We start from the raw sequence: 20071 nt of genomic DNA, 5'->3' as shown, positions 1-20071 counted from the left end.
TGAACCACCAATGCTCCACGCCGGGCCAGGCGCCACCACCCTCGCTCAGCTGGCCTAGGAGAGTCCAGCTCTCGCCCACGCTTGACTTGGGATTCGCTTGTCGAAATCCATGAGGATGGCAAGCGACAAGAGCAGAGTGGCGCAGCGGAAGCGTGCTGGGCCCATAACCCAGAGGTCGATGGATCGAAACCATCCTCTGCTACGTTGCCTTTTCCTATGCCAATCGATATTTGCTTGCGGGCCCAAAGGCCTTTCTTTCGCACACAAAGAGAAGTTGAACCTGATTCAGGTGATTCAACGAGTCCAAAGCTCTCAGCGTAAGCATGGCACTGGCACCTTTCCCCCTAATGGAATATTGTCTCTTGGCCATGGAAGCCTGGTCGTGCTTTCTTTAATTGATTGCTTTTGTCCAATACTGCCTACGTGACTTTGGCTGAAGCCACAGATGCCACCACAAAAACGTGGCAATGCCTTGGCACATGTTATGAGGAGCACTCCGGCTTCCCATGTTGCTCACGGCGCTCGGTTCCAAGCTTCAACATCAAACACAAAAGCAAGGTGCCTCCCGTGAAACCAGGAAAGCTGCGTTTGGAGAATGCGGGCATCGATCCCGCTACCTCTCGCATGCAAAGCGAGCGCTCTGCCACTTGAGCTAATCCCCCTTTGCTCGAGTGTGTTGCTTGCGCTATGGCTGATCCCTGTCCTCTCCTGGGCTATGTGTAAAATATAGTCAGTTTTGCGAAATCCACAACCTGCTCTGGCCGCTAGACACCAGGAGAGCCACCCGCTTTCCTAGCGTAGAAGGTTTGCACCTCCCTTTTTTTTCACTCCTACGACCTTTGACAACTGAGCCCCTTCAGAGGTATGGCCCCATGGGTTTCAATGATGTAATTGGGAGAAGGCTGGTTTCAAAAAGCACTCACACCGCCTAGTACATTCTCGACAAGAAACACCTTGTGCCTTGATGCACTCCACGGGGCTGGAAATTGGGGGAGAGCGCTGCAAACACAAAGAGCCCATAATTGCATTGGCCGGGAATCGAACCCGGGCCTCCCGCGTGGCAGGCGAGAATTCTACCACTGAACCACCAATGCTCCACGCCGGGCCACTTGCCACCACCCTCGCTCAGCTGGTCTAGGAGAGTCCAGCTCTCGCCCACGCTTGACTGGGGATTCGCTGGTCGAAAATCAATGGAAACGCCTAGTCGTCTACATTGTGACTTTGCCACATGGACCCACTCCCCGTGGGAATCGCTGGCAAACTACATCCACATGTGGTTGTTGAGGTTGGTCAGCGACAAGAGCAGAGTGGCGCAGCGGAAGCGTGCTGGGCCCATAACCCAGAGGTCGATGGATCGAAACCATCCTCTGCTACGTTGCCTTTTTCTATGCCAATCGATATTTGCTTGCGTGCGGGCCCAAAGGCCTTTCTTTCGCACACAAAGAGAAGTTGAACCTGATTCAGGTGATTCAACGAGTCCAAAGCTCTCAGCGTAAGCATGGCACTGGCACCTTTTGCGCTAATGAAATATTGTCTCTTGGCCATGGAGGCCTGCTCGTGCTTTGTTTACTAGATTGCTTTTGTCCAACACTGCCTACGTGACTTTGGCTGAAGCCACAGTTGCCACCACAAAAACGTGGCAACGCCTTGGCACGCGTTATGAGGAGGACTCCGGCTTCCCATGTTGCTCACGGCGCTCGGTTCCAAGCTTCAACATCAAACACAAAAGCAAGGTGTCTCCTGGCAAATCAGGAAAGCTGCATTTGGAGAATGCGGGCATCGATCCCGCTACCTCTCGCATGCTAAGCGAGCGCTCTACCATTTGAGCTAATCCCCCTTTGCTTGAGGTTGTTGCTTGAGGTTGTTGCTTGAGGTTGTTGCTTGAGGTTGTTGCTTGTGCTATGGCTGATCCCTGTCCTCTCCTGGGCTATGTGTAAACTATAGGCAGTTTTGCTAAATCCACAACTTGCTCTGGCCGCTAGACACCAGGAGAGCCACTCCCCCAAGACCTTGGACAACTGAGCCCCTTCTGAAGTATGGCCCCATGGGTTTCAATGATGTCATTGGGAGAAGGTGGTTTCAAAAAGCACTCACACCGCCTAATACATTCTCGACAAGAAACACCTTGTGCCTTGAGGCATTCCATGGGGCTGGAAATTGGGGGAGAGAGCTACAAACACCAAGAGCCCATAATTGCATTGGCCGGGAATCAAACACGGGCCTCCCGCGTGGCAGGCGAGAATTCTACCACTGAACCACCAATGCTCCACGCCGGGCCAGGCGCCACCACCCTCGCTCAGCTGGCCTAGGAGAGTCCAGCTCTCGCCCACGCTTGACTTGGGATTCGCTTGTCGAAATCCATGAGGATGGCCAGCGACAAGAGCAGAGTGGCGCAGCGGAAGCGTGCTGGGCCCATAACCCAGAGGTCGATGGATCGAAACCATCCTCTGCTACGTTGCCTTTTCCTATGCCAATCGATATTTGCTTGCGGGCCCAAAGGCCTTTCTTTCGCACACAAAGAGAAGTTGAACCTGATTCAGGTGATTCAACGAGTCCAAAGCTCTCAGCGTAAGCATGGCACTGGCACCTTTCCCCCTAATGGAATATTGTCTCTTGGCCATGGAAGCCTGGTCGTGCTTTCTTTAATTGATTGCTTTTGTCCAATACTGCCTACGTGACTTTGGCTGAAGCCACAGATGCCACCACAAAAACGTGGCAATGCCTTGGCACATGTTATGAGGAGCACTCCGGCTTCCCATGTTGCTCACGGCGCTCGGTTCCAAGCTTCAACATCAAACACAAAAGCAAGGTGCCTCCCGTGAAACCAGGAAAGCTGCGTTTGGAGAATGCGGGCATCGATCCCGCTACCTCTCGCATGCAAAGCGAGCGCTCTGCCACTTGAGCTAATCCCCCTTTGCTCGAGTGTGTTGCTTGCGCTATGGCTGATCCCTGTCCTCTCCTGGGCTATGTGTAAAATATAGTCAGTTTTGCGAAATCCACAACCTGCTCTGGCCGCTAGACACCAGGAGAGCCACCCGCTTTCCTAGCGTAGAAGGTTTGCACCCCCCTTTTTTTTCCCTCCTACGACTGTTGACAACTGAGCCCCTTCAGAGGTATGGCCCCATGGGTTTCAATGATGTAATTGGGAGAAGGCTGGTTTCAAAAAGCACTCACACCGCCTAGTACATTCTCGACAAGAAACACCTTGTGCCTTGATGCACTCCACGGGGCTGGAAATTGGGGGAGAGCGCTGCAAACACAAAGAGCCCATAATTGCATTGGCCGGGAATCGAACCCGGGCCTCCCGCGTGGCAGGCGAGAATTCTACCACTGAACCACCAATGCTCCACGCCGGGCCACTTGCCACCACCCTCGCTCAGCTGGTCTAGGAGAGTCCAGCTCTCGCCCACGCTTGACTTGGGATTCGCTGGTCGAAAATCAATGGAAACGCCTAGTCGTCTACATTGTGACTTTGCCACATGGACCCACTCCCCGTGGGAATCGCTGGCAAACTACATCCACATGTGGTTGTTGAGGTTGGTCAGCGACAAGAGCAGAGTGGCGCAGCGGAAGCGTGCTGGGCCCATAACCCAGAGGTCGATGGATCGAAACCATCCTCTGCTACGTTGCCCTTTCCTATGCCAATCGATATTTGCTTGCGTGCGGGCCCAAAGGCCTTTCTTTCGCACACAAAGAGAAGTTGAACCTGATTCAGGTGATTCAACGAGTCCAAAGCTCTCAGCGTAAGCATGGCACTGGCACCTTTTGCGCTAATGAAATATTGTCTCTTGGCCATGGAGGCCTGCTCGTGCTTTGTTTACTAGATTGCTTTTGTCCAACACTGCCTACGTGACTTTGGCTGAAGCCACAGTTGCCACCACAAAAACGTGGCAACGCCTTGGCACGCGTTATGAGGAGGACTCCGGCTTCCCATGTTGCTCACGGCGCTCGGTTCCAAGCTTCAACATCAAACACAAAAGCAAGGTGTCTCCTGGCAAATCAGGAAAGCTGCATTTGGAGAATGCGGGCATCGATCCCGCTACCTCTCGCATGCTAAGCGAGCGCTCTACCATTTGAGCTAATCCCCCTTTGCTTGAGGTTGTTGCTTGTGCTATGGCTGATCCCTGTCCTCTCCTGGGCTATGTGTAAACTATAGGCAGTTTTGCTAAATCCACAACTTGCTCTGGCCGCTAGACACCAGGAGAGCCACTCCCCCAAGACCTTGGACAACTGAGCCCCTTCTGAAGTATGGCCCCATGGGTTTCAATGATGTCATTGGGAGAAGGTGGTTTCAAAAAGCACTCACACCGCCTAATACATTCTCGACAAGAAACACCTTGTGCCTTGAGGCATTCCATGGGGCTGGAAATTGGGGGAGAGAGCTACAAACACCAAGAGCCCATAATTGCATTGGCCGGGAATCGAACCCGGGCCTCCCGCGTGGGAGGCGAGAATTCTACCACTGAACCACCAATGCTCCACGCCGGGCCAGGCGCCACCACCCTCGCTCAGCTGGCCTAGGAGAGTCCAGCTCTCGCCCACGCTTGACTTGGGATTCGCTTGTCGAAATCCATGAGGATGGTCAGCGACAAGAGCAGAGTGGCGCAGCGGAAGCGTGCTGGGCCCATAACCCAGAGGTCGATGGATCGAAACCATCCTCTGCTATGCTGCCTTTTCCTATGCCAATCGATATTTGCTTGCGGGCCCAAAGGCCTTTCTTTCGCACACAAAGAGAAGTTGAACCTGATTCAGGTGATTCAACGAGTCCAAAGCTCTTAGCGTAAGCATGGCACTGGCACCTTTCCCCCTAATGGAATATTGTCTCTTGGCCATGGAAGCCTGGTCGTGCTTTCTTTAATTGATTGCTTTTGTCCAATACTGCCTACGTGACTTTGGCTGAAGCCACAGATGCCACCACAAAAACGTGGCAATGCCTTGGCACATGTTATGAGGAGCACTCCGGCTTCCCATGTTGCTCACGGCGCTCGGTTCCAAGCTTCAACATCAAACACAAAAGCAAGGTGCCTCCCGTGAAACCAGGAAAGCTGCGTTTGGAGAATGCGGGCATCGATCCCGCTACCTCTCGCATGCAAAGCGAGCGCTCTGCCACTTGAGCTAATCCCCCTTTGCTCGAGTGTGTTGCTTGCGCTATGGCTGATCCCTGTCCTCTCCTGGGCTATGTGTAAAATATAGTCAGTTTTGCGAAATCCACAACCTGCTCTGGCCGCTAGACACCAGGAGAGCCACCCGCTTTCCTAGCGTAGAAGGTTTGCACCCCCCTTTTTTTTCCCTCCTACGACCTTTGACAACTGAGCCCCTTCAGAGGTATGGCCCCATGGGTTTCAATGATGTAATTGGGAGAAGGCTGGTTTCAAAAAGCACTCACACCGCCTAGTACATTCTCGACAAGAAACACCTTGTGCCTTGATGCACTCCACGGGGCTGGAAATTGGGGGAGAGCGCTGCAAACACAAAGAGCCCATAATTGCATTGGCCGGGAATCGAACCCGGGCCTCCCGCGTGGCAGGCGAGAATTCTACCACTGAACCACCAATGCTCCACGCCGGGCCACTTGCCACCACCCTCGCTCAGCTGGTCTAGGAGAGTCCAGCTCTCGCCCACGCTTGACTTGGGATTCGCTGGTCGAAAATCAATGGAAACGCCTAGTCGTCTACATTGTGACTTTGCCACATGGACCCACTCCCCGTGGGAATCGCTGGCAAACTACATCCACATGTGGTTGTTGAGGTTGGTCAGCGACAAGAGCAGAGTGGCGCAGCGGAAGCGTGCTGGGCCCATAACCCAGAGGTCGATGGATCGAAACCATCCTCTGCTACGTTGCCTTTTCCTATGCCAATCGATATTTGCTTGCGTGCGGGCCCAAAGGCCTTTCTTTCGCACACAAAGAGAAGTTGAACCTGATTCAGGTGATTCAACGAGTCCAAAGCTCTCAGCGTAAGCATGGCACTGGCACCTTTTGCGCTAATGAAATATTGTCTCTTGGCCATGGAGGCCTGCTCGTGCTTTGTTTACTAGATTGCTTTTGTCCAACACTGCCTACGTGACTTTGGCTGAAGCCACAGTTGCCACCACAAAAACGTGGCAACGCCTTGGCACGCGTTATGAGGAGGACTCCGGCTTCCCATGTTGCTCACGGCGCTCGGTTCCAAGCTTCAACATCAAACACAAAAGCAAGGTGTCTCCTGGCAAATCAGGAAAGCTGCATTTGGAGAATGCGGGCATCGATCCCGCTACCTCTCGCATGCTAAGCGAGCGCTCTACCATTTGAGCTAATCCCCCTTTGCTTGAGGTTGTTGCTTGTGCTATGGCTGATCCCTGTCCTCTCCTGGGCTATGTGTAAACTATAGGCAGTTTTGCTAAATCCACAACTTGCTCTGGCCGCTAGACACCAGGAGAGCCACTCCCCCAAGACCTTGGACAACTGAGCCCCTTCTGAAGTATGGCCCCATGGGGTTCAATGATGTCATTGGGAGAAGGTGGTTTCAAAAAGCACTCACACCGCCTAATACATTCTCGACAAGAAACACCTTGTGCCTTGAGGCATTCCATGGGGCTGGAAATTGGGGGAGAGAGCTACAAACACCAAGAGCCCATAATTGCATTGGCTGGGAATCGAACCCGGGCCTCCCGCATGGCAGGCGAGAATTCTACCACTGAACCACCAATGCTCCACGCCGGGCCAGGCGCCACCACCCTCGCTCAGCTGGCCTAGGAGAGTCCAGCTCTCGCCCACGCTTGACTTGGGATTCGCTTGTCGAAATCCATGAGGATGGCCAGCGACAAGAGCAGAGTGGCGCAGCAGAAGCGTGCTGGGCCCATAACCCAGAGGTCGATGGATCGAAACCATCCTCTGCTACGTTGCCTTTTCCTATGCCAATCGATATTTGCTTGCGGGCCCAAAGGCCTTTCTTTCGCACACAAAGAGAAGTTGAACCTGATTCAGGTGATTCAACGAGTCCAAAGCTCTCAGCGTAAGCATGGCACTGGCACCTTTCCCCCTAATGGAATATTGTCTCTTGGCCATGGAAGCCTGGTCGTGCTTTCTTTAATTGATTGCTTTTGTCCAATACTGCCTACGTGACTTTGGCTGAAGCCACAGATGCCACCACAAAAACGTGGCAATGCCTTGGCACATGTTATGAGGAGCACTCCGGCTTCCCATGTTGCTCACGGCGCTCGGTTCCAAGCTTCAACATCAAACACAAAAGCAAGGTGCCTCCCGTGAAACCAGGAAAGCTGCGTTTGGAGAATGCGGGCATCGATCTCGCTACCTCTCGCATGCAAAGCGAGCGCTCTGCCGCTTGAGCTAATCCCCCTTTGCTCGAGTGTGTTGCTTGCGCTATGGCTGATCCCTGTCCTCTCCTGGGCTATGTGTAAAATATAGTCAGTTTTGCGAAATCCACAACCTGCTCTGGCCGCTAGACACCAGGAGAGCCACCCGCTTTCCTAGCGTAGAAGGTTTGCACCCCCCTTTTTTTTCCCTCCTACGACCTTTGACAACTGAGCCCCTTCAGAGGTATGGCCCCATGGGTTTCAATGATGTAATTGGGAGAAGGCTGGTTTCAAAAAGCACTCACACCGCCTAGTACATTCTCGACAAGAAACACCTTGTGCCTTGATGCACTCCACGGGGCTGGAAATTGGGGGAGAGCGCTGCAAACACAAAGAGCCCATAATTGCATTGGCTGGGAATCGAACCCGGGCCTCCCGCGTGGCAGGCGAGAATTCTACCACTGAACCACCAATGCTCCACGCCGGGCCACTTGCCACCACCCTCGCTCAGCTGGTCTAGGAGAGTCCAGCTCTCGCCCACGCTTGACTTGGGATTCGCTGGTCGAAAATCAATGGAAACGCCTAGTCGTCTACATTGTGACTTTGCCACATGGACCCACTCCCCGTGGGAATCGCTGGCAAACTACATCCACATGTGGTTGTTGAGGTTGGTCAGCGACAAGAGCAGAGTGGCGCAGCGGAAGCGTGCTGGGCCCATAACCCAGAGGTCGATGGATCGAAACCATCCTCTGCTACGTTGCCTTTTCCTATGCCAATCGATATTTGCTTGCGTGCGGGCCCAAAGGCCTTTCTTTCGCACACAAAGAGAAGTTGAACCTGATTCAGGTGATTCAACGAGTCCAAAGCTCTCAGCGTAAGCATGGCACTGGCACCTTTTGCGCTAATGAAATATTGTCTCTTGGCCATGGAGGCCTGCTCGTGCTTTGTTTACTAGATTGCTTTTGTCCAACACTGCCTACGTGACTTTGGCTGAAGCCACAGTTGCCACCACAAAAACGTGGCAACGCCTTGGCACGCGTTATGAGGAGGACTCCGGCTTCCCATGTTGCTCACGGCGCTCGGTTCCAAGCTTCAACATCAAACACAAAAGCAAGGTGTCTCCTGGCAAATCAGGAAAGCTGCATTTGGAGAATGCGGGCATCGATCCCGCTACCTCTCGCATGCTAAGCGAGCGCTCTACCATTTGAGCTAATCCCCCTTTGCTTGAGGTTGTTGCTTGTGCTATGGCTGATCCCTGTCCTCTCCTGGGCTATGTGTAAACTATAGGCAGTTTTGCTAAATCCACAACTTGCTCTGGCCGCTAGACACCAGGAGAGCCACTCCCCCAAGACCTTGGACAACTGAGCCCCTTCTGAAGTATGGCCCCATGGGTTTCAATGATGTCATTGGGAGAAGGTGGTTTCAAAAAGCACTCACACCGCCTAATACATTCTCGACAAGAAACACCTTGTGCCTTGAGGCATTCCATGGGGCTGGAAATTGGGGGAGAGAGCTACAAACACCAAGAGCCCATAATTGCATTGGCCGGGAATCGAACCCGGGCCTCCCGCGTGGCAGGCGAGAATTCTACCACTGAACCACCAATGCTCCACGCCGGGCCAGGCGCCACCACCCTCGCTCAGCTGGCCTAGGAGAGTCCAGCTCTCGCCCACGCTTGACTTGGGATTCGCTTGTCGAAATCCATGAGGATGGTCAGCGACAAGAGCAGAGTGGCGCAGCGGAAGCGTGCTGGGCCCATAACCCAGAGGTCGATGGATCGAAACCATCCTCTGCTATGTTGCCTTTTCCTATGCCAATCGATATTTGCTTGCGGGCCCAAAGGCCTTTCTTTCGCACACAAAGAGAAGTTGAACCTGATTCAGGTGATTCAACGAGTCCAAAGCTCTCAGCGTAAGCATGGCACTGGCACCTTTCCCCCTAATGGAATATTGTCTCTTGGCCATGGAAGCCTGGTCGTGCTTTCTTTAATTGATTGCTTTTGTCCAATACTGCCTACGTGACTTTGGCTGAAGCCACAGATGCCACCACAAAAACGTGGCAATGCCTTGGCACATGTTATGAGGAGCACTCCGGCTTCCCATGTTGCTCACGGCGCTCGGTTCCAAGCTTCAACATCAAACACAAAAGCAAGGTGCCTCCCGTGAAACCAGGAAAGCTGCGTTTGGAGAATGCGGGCATCGATCCCGCTACCTCTCGCATGCAAAGCGAGCACTCTGCCACTTGAGCTAATCCCCCTTTGCTCGAGTGTGTTGCTTGCGCTATGGCTGATCCCTGTCCTCTCCTGGGCTATGTGTAAAATATAGTCAGTTTTGCGAAATCCACAACCTGCTCTGGCCGCTAGACACCAGGAGAGCCACCCGCTTTCCTAGCGTAGAAGGTTTGCACCCCCCTTTTTTTTCCCTCCTACGACCTTTGACAACTGAGCCCCTTCAGAGGTATGGCCCCATGGGTTTCAATGATGTAATTGGGAGAAGGCTGGTTTCAAAAAGCACTCACACCGCCTAGTACATTCTCGACAAGAAACACCTTGTGCCTTGATGCACTCCACGGGGCTGGAAATTGGGGGAGAGCGCTGCAAACACAAAGAGCCCATAATTGCATTGGCCGGGAATCGAACCCGGGCCTCCCGCGTGGCAGGCGAGAATTCTACCACTGAACCACCAATGCTCCACGCCGGGCCACTTGCCACCACCCTCGCTCAGCTGGTCTAGGAGAGTCCAGCTCTCGCCCACGCTTGACTTGGGATTCGCTGGTCGAAAATCAATGGAAACGCCTAGTCGTCTACATTGTGACTTTGCCACATGGACCCACTCCCCGTGGGAATCGCTGGCAAACTACATCCACATGTGGTTGTTGAGGTTGGTCAGCGACAAGAGCAGAGTGGCGCAGCGGAAGCGTGCTGGGCCCATAACCCAGAGGTTGATGGATCGAAACCATCCTCTGCTACGTTGCCCTTTCCTATGCCAATCGATATTTGCTTGCGTGCGGGCCCAAAGGCCTTTCTTTCGCACACAAAGAGAAGTTGAACCTGATTCAGGTGATTCAACGAGTCCAAAGCTCTCAGCGTAAGCATGGCACTGGCACCTTTTGCGCTAATGAAATATTGTCTCTTGGCCATGGAGGCCTGCTCGTGCTTTGTTTACTAGATTGCTTTTGTCCAACACTGCCTACGTGACTTTGGCTGAAGCCACAGTTGCCACCACAAAAACGTGGCAACGCCTTGGCACGCGTTATGAGGAGGACTCCGGCTTCCCATGTTGCTCACGGCGCTCGGTTCCAAGCTTCAACATCAAACACAAAAGCAAGGTGTCTCCTGGCAAATCAGGAAAGCTGCATTTGGAGAATGCGGGCATCGATCCCGCTACCCCTCGCATGCTAAGCGAGCGCTCTACCATTTGAGCTAATCCCCCTTTGCTTGAGGTTGTTGCTTGAGGTTGTTGCTTGAGGTTGTTGCTTGTGCTATGGCTGATCCCTGTCCTCTCCTGGGCTATGTGTAAACTATAGGCAGTTTTGCTAAATCCACAACTTGCTCTGGCCGCTAGACACCAGGAGAGCCACTCCCCCAAGACCTTGGACAACTGAGCCCCTTCTGAAGTATGGCCCCATGGGTTTCAATGATGTCATTGGGAGAAGGTGGTTTCAAAAAGCACTCACACCGCCTAATACATTCTCGACAAGAAACACCTTGTGCCTTGAGGCATTCCATGGGGCTGGAAATTGGGGGAGAGAGCTACAAACACCAAGAGCCCATAATTGCATTGGCCGGGAATCGAACCCGGGCCTCCCGCGTGGCAGGCGAGAATTCTACCACTGAACCACCAATGCTCCACGCTGGGCCAGGCGCCACCACCCTCGCTCAGCTGGCCTAGGAGAGTCCAGCTCTCGCCCACGCTTGACTTGGGATTCGCTTGTCGAAATCCATGAGGATGGTCAGCGACAAGAGCAGAGTGGCGCAGCGGAAGCGTGCTGGGCCCATAACCCAGAGGTCGATGGATCGAAACCATCCTCTGCTACGTTGCCTTTTCCTATGCCAATCGATATTTGCTTGCGGGCCCAAAGGCCTTTCTTTCGCACACAAAGAGAAGTTGAACCTGATTCAGGTGATTCAACGAGTCCAAAGCTCTCAGCGTAAGCATGGCACTGGCACCTTTCCCCCTAATGGAATATTGTCTCTTGGCCATGGAAGCCTGGTCGTGCTTTCTTTAATTGATTGCTTTTGTCCAATACTGCCTACGTGACTTTGGCTGAAGCCACAGATGCCACCACAAAAACGTGGCAATGCCTTGGCACATGTTATGAGGAGCACTCCGGCTTCCCATGTTGCTCACGGCGCTCGGTTCCAAGCTTCAACATCAAACACAAAAGCAAGGTGCCTCCCGTGAAACCAGGAAAGCTGCGTTTGGAGAATGCGGGCATCGATCCCGCTACCTCTCGCATGCAAAGCAAGCGCTCTGCCACTTGAGCTAATCCCCCTTTGCTCGAGTGTGTTGCTTGCGCTATGGCTGATCCCTGTCCTCTCCTGGGCTATGTGTAAAATATAGTCAGTTTTGCGAAATCCACAACCTGCTCTGGCCGCTAGACACCAGGAGAGCCACCCGCTTTCCTAGCGTAGAAGGTTTGCACCCCCCTTTTTTTTCCCTCCTACGACCTTTGACAACTGAGCCCCTTCAGAGGTATGGCCCCATGGGTTTCAATGATGTAATTGGGAGAAGGCTGGTTTCAAAAAGCACTCACACCGCCTAGTACATTCTCGACAAGAAACACCTTGTGCCTTGATGCACTCCACGGGGCTGGAAATTGGGGGAGAGCGCTGCAAACACAAAGAGCCCATAATTGCATTGGCCGGGAATCGAACCCGGGCCTCCCGCGTGGCAGGCGAGAATTCTACCACTGAACCACCAATGCTCCACGCCGGGCCACTTGCCACCACCCTCGCTCAGCTGGTCTAGGAGAGTCCAGCTCTCGCCCACGCTTGACTTGGGATTCGCTGGTCGAAAATCAATGGAAACGCCTAGTCGTCTACATTGTGACTTTGCCACATGGACCCACTCCCCGTGGGAATCGCTGGCAAACTACATCCACATGTGGTTGTTGAGGTTGGTCAGCGACAAGAGCAGAGTGGCGCAGCGGAAGCGTGCTGGGCCCATAACCCAGAGGTCGATGGATCGAAACCATCCTCTGCTACGTTGCCTTTTCCTATGCCAATCGATATTTGCTTGCGTGCGGGCCCAAAGGCCTTTCTTTCGCACACAAAGAGAAGTTGAACCTGATTCAGGTGATTCAACGAGTCCAAAGCTCTCAGCGTAAGCATGGCACTGGCACCTTTTGCGCTAATGAAATATTGTCTCTTGGCCATGGAGGCCTGCTCGTGCTTTGTTTACTAGATTGCTTTTGTCCAACACTGCCTACGTGACTTTGGCTGAAGCCACAGTTGCCACCACAAAAACATGGCAACGCCTTGGCACGCGTTATGAGGAGGACTCCGGCTTCCCATGTTGCTCACGGCGCTCAGTTCCAAGCTTCAACATCAAACACAAAAGCAAGGTGTCTCCTGGCAAATCAGGAAAGCTGCATTTGGAGAATGCGGGCATCGATCCCGCTACCTCTCGCATGCTAAGCGAGCGCTCTACCATTTGAGCTAATCCCCCTTTGCTTGAGGTTGTTGCTTGTTGCATGTTATGAGGAGCACTCCGGCTTCCCATGTTGCTCACGGCGCTCGGTTCCAAGCTTCAACATCAAACACAAAAGCAAGGTGCCTCCCGTGAAACCAGGAAAGCTGCGTTTGGAGAATGCGGGCATCGATCCCGCTACCTCTCGCATGCAAAGCAAGCGCTCTGCCACTTGAGCTAATCCCCCTTTGCTCGAGTGTGTTGCTTGCGCTATGGCTGATCCCTGTCCTCTCCTGGGCTATGTGTAAAATATAGTCAGTTTTGCGAAATCCACAACCTGCTCTGGCCGCTAGACACCAGGAGAGCCACCCGCTTTCCTAGCGTAGAAGGTTTGCACCCCCCTTTTTTTTCCCTCCTACGACCTTTGACAACTGAGCCCCTTCAGAGGTATGGCCCCATGGGTTTCAATGATGTAATTGGGAGAAGGCTGGTTTCAAAAAGCACTCACACCGCCTAGTACATTCTCGACAAGAAACACCTTGTGCCTTGATGCACTCCACGGGGCTGGAAATTGGGGGAGAGCGCTGCAAACACAAAGAGCCCATAATTGCATTGGCCGGGAATCGAACCCGGGCCTCCCGCGTGGCAGGCGAGAATTCTACCACTGAACCACCAATGCTCCACGCCGGGCCACTTGCCACCACCCTCGCTCAGCTGGTCTAGGAGAGTCCAGCTCTCGCCCACGCTTGACTTGGGATTCGCTGGTCGAAAATCAATGGAAACGCCTAGTCGTCTACATTGTGACTTTGCCACATGGACCCACTCCCCGTGGGAATCGCTGGCAAACTACATCCACATGTGGTTGTTGAGGTTGGTCAGCGACAAGAGCAGAGTGGCGCAGCGGAAGCGTGCTGGGCCCATAACCCAGAGGTCGATGGATCGAAACCATCCTCTGCTACGTTGCCTTTTCCTATGCCAATCGATATTTGCTTGCGTGCGGGCCCAAAGGCCTTTCTTTCGCACACAAAGAGAAGTTGAACCTGATTCAGGTGATTCAACGAGTCCAAAGCTCTCAGCGTAAGCATGGCACTGGCACCTTTTGCGCTAATGAAATATTGTCTCTTGGCCATGGAGGCCTGCTCGTGCTTTGTTTACTAGATTGCTTTTGTCCAACACTGCCTACGTGACTTTGGCTGAAGCCACAGTTGCCACCACAAAAACATGGCAACGCCTTGGCACGCGTTATGAGGAGGACTCCGGCTTCCCATGTTGCTCACGGCGCTCGGTTCCAAGCTTCAACATCAAACACAAAAGCAAGGTGTCTCCTGGCAAATCAGGAAAGCTGCATTTGGAGAATGCGGGCATCGATCCCGCTACCTCTCGCATGCTAAGCGAGCGCTCTACCATTTGAGCTAATCCCCCTTTGCTTGAGGTTGTTGCTTGTGCTATGGCTGATCCCTGTCCTCTCCTGGGCTATGTGTAAACTATAGGCAGTTTTGCTAAATCCACAACTTGCTCTGGCCGCTAGACACCAGGAGAGCCACTCCCCCAAGACCTTGGACAACTGAGCCCCTTCTGAAGTATGGCCCCATGGGTTTCAATGATGTCATTGGGAGAAGGTGGTTTCAAAAAGCACTCACACCGCCTAATACATTCTCGACAAGAAACACCTTGTGCCTTGAGGCATTCCATGGGGCTGGAAATTGGGGGAGAGAGCTACAAACACCAAGAGCCCATAATTGCATTGGCCGGGAATCAAACCCGGGCCTCCCGCGTGGCAGGCGAGAATTCTACCACTGAACCACCAATGCTCCACGCCGGGCCAGGCGCCACCACCCTCGCTCAGCTGGCCTAGGAGAGTCCAGCTCTCGCCCACGCTTGACTTGGGATTCGCTTGTCGAAATCCATGAGGATGGTCAGCGACAAGAGCAGAGTGGCGCAGCGGAAGCGTGCTGGGCCCATAACCCAGAGGTCGATGGATCGAAACCATCCTCTGCTACGTTGCCTTTTCCTATGCCAATCGATATTTGCTTGCGGGCCCAAAGGCCTTTCTTTCGCACACAAAGAGAAGTTGAACCTGATTCAGGTGATTCAACGAGTCCAAAGCTCTCAGCGTAAGCATGGCACTGGCACCTTTCCCCCTAATGGAATATTGTCTCTTGGCCATGGAAGCCTGGTCGTGCTTTCTTTAATTGATTGCTTTTGTCCAATACTGCCTACGTGACTTTGGCTGAAGCCACAGATGCCACCACAAAAACGTGGCAATGCCTTGGCACATGTTATGAGGAGCACTCCAGCTTCCCATGTTGCTCACGGCGCTCGGTTCCAAGCTTCAACATCAAACACAAAAGCAAGGTGCCTCCCGTGAAACCAGGAAAGCTGCGTTTGGAGAATGCGGGCATCGATCCCGCTACCTCTCGCATGCAAAGCGAGCGCTCTGCCACTTGAGCTAATCCCCCTTTGCTCGAGTGTGTTGCTTGCGCTATGGCTGATCCCTGTCCTCTCCTGGGCTATGTGTAAAATATAGTCAGTTTTGCGAAATCCACAACCTGCTCTGGCCGCTAGACACCAGGAGAGCCACCCGCTTTCCTAGCGTAGAAGGTTTGCACCCCCCTTTTTTTTCCCTCCTACGACCTTTGACAACTGAGCCCCTTCAGAGGTATGGCCCCATGGGTTTCAATGATGTAATTGGGAGAAGGCTGGTTTCAAAAAGCACTCACACCGCCTAGTACATTCTCGACAAGAAACACCTTGTGCCTTGATGCACTCCACGGGGCTGGAAATTGGGGGAGAGCGCTGCAAACACAAAGAGCCCATAATTGCATTGGCCGGGAATCGAACCCGGGCCTCCCGCGTGGCAGGCGAGAATTCTACCACTGAACCACCAATGCTCCACGCCGGGCCACTTGCCACCACCCTCGCTCAGCTGGTCTAGGAGAGTCCAGCTCTCGCCCACGCTTGACTTGGGATTCGCTGGTCGAAAATCAATGGAAACGCCTAGTCGTCTACATTGTGACTTTGCCACATGGACCCACTCCCCGTGGGAATCGCTGGCAAACTACATCCACATGTGGTTGTTGAGGTTGGTCAGCGACAAGAGCAGAGTGGCGCAGCGGAAGCGTGCTGGGCCCATAACCCAGAGGTCAATGGATCGAAACCATCTTCTGCTACGTTGCCTTTTCCTATGCCAATCGATATTTGCTTGCGTGCGGGCCCAAAGGCCTTTCTTTCGCACACAAAGAGAAGTTGAACCTGATTCAGGTGATTCAACGAGTCCAAAGCTCTCAGCGTAAGCATGGCACTGGCACCTTTTGCGCTAATGAAATATTGTCTCTTGGCCATGGAGGCCTGCTCGTGCTTTGTTTACTAGATTGCTTTTGTCCAACACTGCCTACGTGACTTTGGCTGAAGCCACAGTTGCCACCACAAAAACGTGGCAACGCCTTGGCACGCGTTATGAGGAGGACTCCGGCTTCCCATGTTGCTCACGGCACTCGGTTCCAAGCTTCAACATCAAACACAAAAGCAAGGTGTCTCCTGGCAAATCAGGAAAGCTGCATTTGGAGAATGCGGGCATCGACCCCGCTACCTCTCGCATGCTAAGCGAGCGCTCTACCATTTGAGCTAATCCCCCTTTGCTTGAGGTTGTTGCTTGTGCTATGGCTGATCCCTGTCCTCTCCTGGGCTATGTGTAAACTATAGGCAGTTTTGCTAAATCCACAACTTGCTCTGGCCGCTAGACACCAGGAGAGCCAGTCCCCCAAGACCTTGGACAACTGAGCCCCTTCTGAAGTATGGCCCCATGGGTTTCAATGATGTCATTGGGAGAAGGTGGTTTCAAAAAGCACTCACACCGCCTAATACATTCTCGACAAGAAACACCTTGTGCCTTGAGGCATTCCATGGGGCTGGAAATTGGGGGAGAGAGCTACAAACACCAAGAGCCCATAATTGCATTGGCCGGGAATCGAACCCGGGCCTCCCGCGTGGCAGGCGAGAATTCTACCACTGAACCACCAATGCTCCACGCCGGGCCAGGCGCCACCACCCTCGCTCAGCTGGCCTAGGAGAGTCCAGCTCTCGCCCACGCTTGACTTGGGATTCGCTTGTCGAAATCCATGAGGATGGTCAGCGACAAGAGCAGAGTGGCGCAGCGGAAGCGTGCTGGGCCCATAACCCAGAGGTCGATGGATCGAAACCATCCTCTGCTACGTTGCCTTTTCCTATGCCAATCGATATTTGCTTGCGGGCCCAAAGGCCTTTCTTTCGCACACAAAGAGAAGTTGAACCTGATTCAGGTGATTCAACGAGTCCAAAGCTCTCAGCGTAAGCATGGCACTGGCACCTTTCCCCCTAATGGAATATTGTCTCTTGGCCATGGAAGCCTGGTCGTGCTTTCTTTAATTGATTGCTTTTGTCCAATACTGCCTACGTGACTTTGGCTGAAGCCACAGATGCCACCACAAAAACGTGGCAATGCCTTGGCACATGTTATGAGGAGCACTCCGGCTTCCCATGTTGCTCACGGCGCTCGGTTCCAAGCTTCAACATCAAACACAAAAGCAAGGTGCCTCCCGTGAAACCAGGAAAGCTGCGTTTGGAGAATGCGGGCATCGATCCCGCTACCTCTCGCATGCAAAGCAAGCGCTCTGCCACTTGAGCTAATCCCCCTTTGCTCGAGTGTGTTGCTTGCGCTATGGCTGATCCCTGTCCTCTCCTGGGCTATGTGTAAAATATAGTCAGTTTTGCGAAATCCACAACCTGCTCTGGCCGCTAGACACCAGGAGAGCCACCCGCTTTCCTAGCGTAGAAGGTTTGCACCCCCCTTTTTTTTCCCTCCTACGACCTTTGACAACTGAGCCCCTTCAGAGGTATGGCCCCATGGGTTTCAATGATGTAATTGGGAGAAGGCTGGTTTCAAAAAGCACTCACACCGCCTAGTACATTCTCGACAAGAAACACCTTGTGCCTTGATGCACTCCACGGGGCTGGAAATTGGGGGAGAGCGCTGCAAACACAAAGAGCCCATAATTGCATTGGCCGGGAATCGAACCCGGGCCTCCCGCGTGGCAGGCGAGAATTCTACCACTGAACCACCAATGCTCCACGCCGGGCCACTTGCCACCACCCTCGCTCAGCTGGTCTAGGAGAGTCCAGCTCTCGCCCACGCTTGACTTGGGATTCGCTGGTCGAAAATCAATGGAAACGCCTAGTCGTCTACATTGTGACTTTGCCACATGGACCCACTCCCCGTGGGAATCGCTGGCAAACTACATCCACATGTGGTTGTTGAGGTTGGTCAGCGACAAGAGCAGAGTGGCGCAGCGGAAGCGTGCTGGGCCCATAACCCAGAGGTCGATGGATCGAAACCATCCTCTGCTACGTTGCCTTTTCCTATGCCAATCGATATTTGCTTGCGTGCGGGCCCAAAGGCCTTTCTTTCGCACACAAAGAGAAGTTGAACCTGATTCAGGTGATTCAACGAGTCCAAAGCTCTCAGCGTAAGCATGGCACTGGCACCTTTTGCGCTAATGAAATATTGTCTCTTGGCCATGGAGGCCTGCTCGTGCTTTGTTTACTAGATTGCTTTTGTCCAACACTGCCTACGTGACTTTGGCTGAAGCCACAGTTGCCACCACAAAAACGTGGCAACGCCTTGGCACGCGTTATGAGGAGGACTCCGGCTTCCCATGTTGCTCACGGCGCTCGGTTCCAAGCTTCAACATCAAACACAAAAGCAAGGTGTCTCCTGGCAAATCAGGAAAGCTGCATTTGGAGAATGCAGGCATCGATCCCGCTACCTCTCGCATGCTAAGCGAGCGCTCTACCATTTGAGCTAATCCCCCTTTGCTTGAGGTTGTTGCTTGTGCTATGGCTGATCCCTGTCCTCTCCTGGGCTATGTGTAAACTATAGGCAGTTTTGCTAAATCCACAACTTGCTCTGGCCGCTAGACACCAGGAGAGCCACTCCCCCAAGACCTTGGACAACTGAGCCCCTTCTGAAGTATGGCCCCATGGGTTTCAATGATGTCATTGGGAGAAGGTGGTTTCAAAAAGCACTCACACCGCCTAATACATTCTCGACAAGAAACACCTTGTGCCTTGAGGCATTCCATGGGGCTGGAAATTGGGGGAGAGAGCTACAAACACCAAGAGCCCATAATTGCATTGGCCGGGAATCGAACCCGGGCCTCCCGCATGGCAGGCGAGAATTCTACCACTGAACCACCAATGCTCCACGCCGGGCCAGGCGCCACCACCCTCGCTCAGCTGGCCTAGGAGAGTCCAGCTCTCGCCCACGCTTGACTTGGGATTCGCTTGTCGAAATCCATGAGGATGGTCAGCGACAAGAGCAGAGTGGCGCAGCGGAAGCGTGCTGGGCCCATAACCCAGAGGTCGATGGATCGAAACCATCCTCTGCTACGTTGCCTTTTCCTATGCCAATCGATATTTGCTTGCGGGCCCAAAGGCCTTTCTTTCGCACACAAAGAGAAGTTGAACCTGATTCAGGTGATTCAACGAGTCCAAAGCTCTCAGCGTAAGCATGGCACTGGCACCTTTCCCCCTAATGGAATATTGTCTCTTGGCCATGGAAGCCTGGTCGTGCTTTCTTTAATTGATTGCTTTTGTCCAATACTGCCTACGTGACTTTGGCTGAAGCCACAGATGCCACCACAAAAACGTGGCAATGCCTTGGCACATGTTATGAGGAGCACTCCAGCTTCCCATGTTGCTCACGGCGCTCGGTTCCAAGCTTCAACATCAAACACAAAAGCAAGGTGCCTCCCGTGAAACCAGGAAAGCTGCGTTTGGAGAATGCGGGCATCGATCCCGCTACCTCTCGCATGCAAAGCGAGCGCTCTGCCACTTGAGCTAATCCCCCTTTGCTCGAGTGTGTTGCTTGCGCTATGGCTGATCCCTGTCCTCTCCTGGGCTATGTGTAAAATATAGTCAGTTTTGCGAAATCCACAACCTGCTCTGGCCGCTAGACACCAGGAGAGCCACCCGCTTTCCTAGCGTAGAAGGTTTGCACCCCCCTTTTTTTTCCCTCCTACGACCTTTGACAACTGAGCCCCTTCAGAGGTATGGCCCCATGGGTTTCAATGATGTAATTGGGAGAAGGCTGGTTTCAAAAAGCACTCACACCG

At 53.2% G+C, this 20071-nt stretch overlaps 7 non-coding genes across 7 annotated transcripts; all 7 read right to left on the bottom strand.

The window, feature by feature from the left end:
- Nucleotides 1-1764: 1764 nt before the first annotated feature.
- Nucleotides 1765-1837, bottom strand: TRNAA-AGC (transfer RNA alanine (anticodon AGC)). The gene has a single exon. It is a non-coding gene; the product is annotated as a tRNA-Ala (tRNA).
- A 2178-nt stretch (nt 1838-4015) lies between these two features.
- TRNAA-AGC (transfer RNA alanine (anticodon AGC)) lies at nt 4016-4088 on the bottom strand. The gene has a single exon. It is a non-coding gene; the product is annotated as a tRNA-Ala (tRNA).
- A 318-nt stretch (nt 4089-4406) lies between these two features.
- On the bottom strand, nt 4407-4477 carry TRNAG-CCC (transfer RNA glycine (anticodon CCC)). Its single transcript has one exon. It is a non-coding gene; the product is annotated as a tRNA-Gly (tRNA).
- A 1750-nt stretch (nt 4478-6227) lies between these two features.
- On the bottom strand, nt 6228-6300 carry TRNAA-AGC (transfer RNA alanine (anticodon AGC)). The gene has a single exon. It is a non-coding gene; the product is annotated as a tRNA-Ala (tRNA).
- Nucleotides 6301-8439: 2139 nt separating this feature from the next.
- Nucleotides 8440-8512, bottom strand: TRNAA-AGC (transfer RNA alanine (anticodon AGC)). Its single transcript has one exon. It is a non-coding gene; the product is annotated as a tRNA-Ala (tRNA).
- A 4377-nt stretch (nt 8513-12889) lies between these two features.
- On the bottom strand, nt 12890-12962 carry TRNAA-AGC (transfer RNA alanine (anticodon AGC)). The gene has a single exon. It is a non-coding gene; the product is annotated as a tRNA-Ala (tRNA).
- Nucleotides 12963-14272: 1310 nt separating this feature from the next.
- TRNAA-AGC (transfer RNA alanine (anticodon AGC)) lies at nt 14273-14345 on the bottom strand. The gene has a single exon. It is a non-coding gene; the product is annotated as a tRNA-Ala (tRNA).
- Nucleotides 14346-20071: the final 5726 nt, after the last annotated feature.

The sequence above is a fragment of the Lithobates pipiens genome, unplaced genomic scaffold, assembly GCF_037356315.1.
Source record: "Lithobates pipiens isolate NorthernLeopardFrog02 unplaced genomic scaffold, aLitPip1_a1.2 Scaffold_18, whole genome shotgun sequence".
Classification (NCBI taxonomy): Eukaryota; Metazoa; Chordata; class Amphibia; order Anura; family Ranidae; genus Lithobates; species Lithobates pipiens.
The sequence above is the reverse complement of the archived record's forward strand: the minus strand, read 5'-3'. Positions and strand labels throughout refer to the sequence as shown.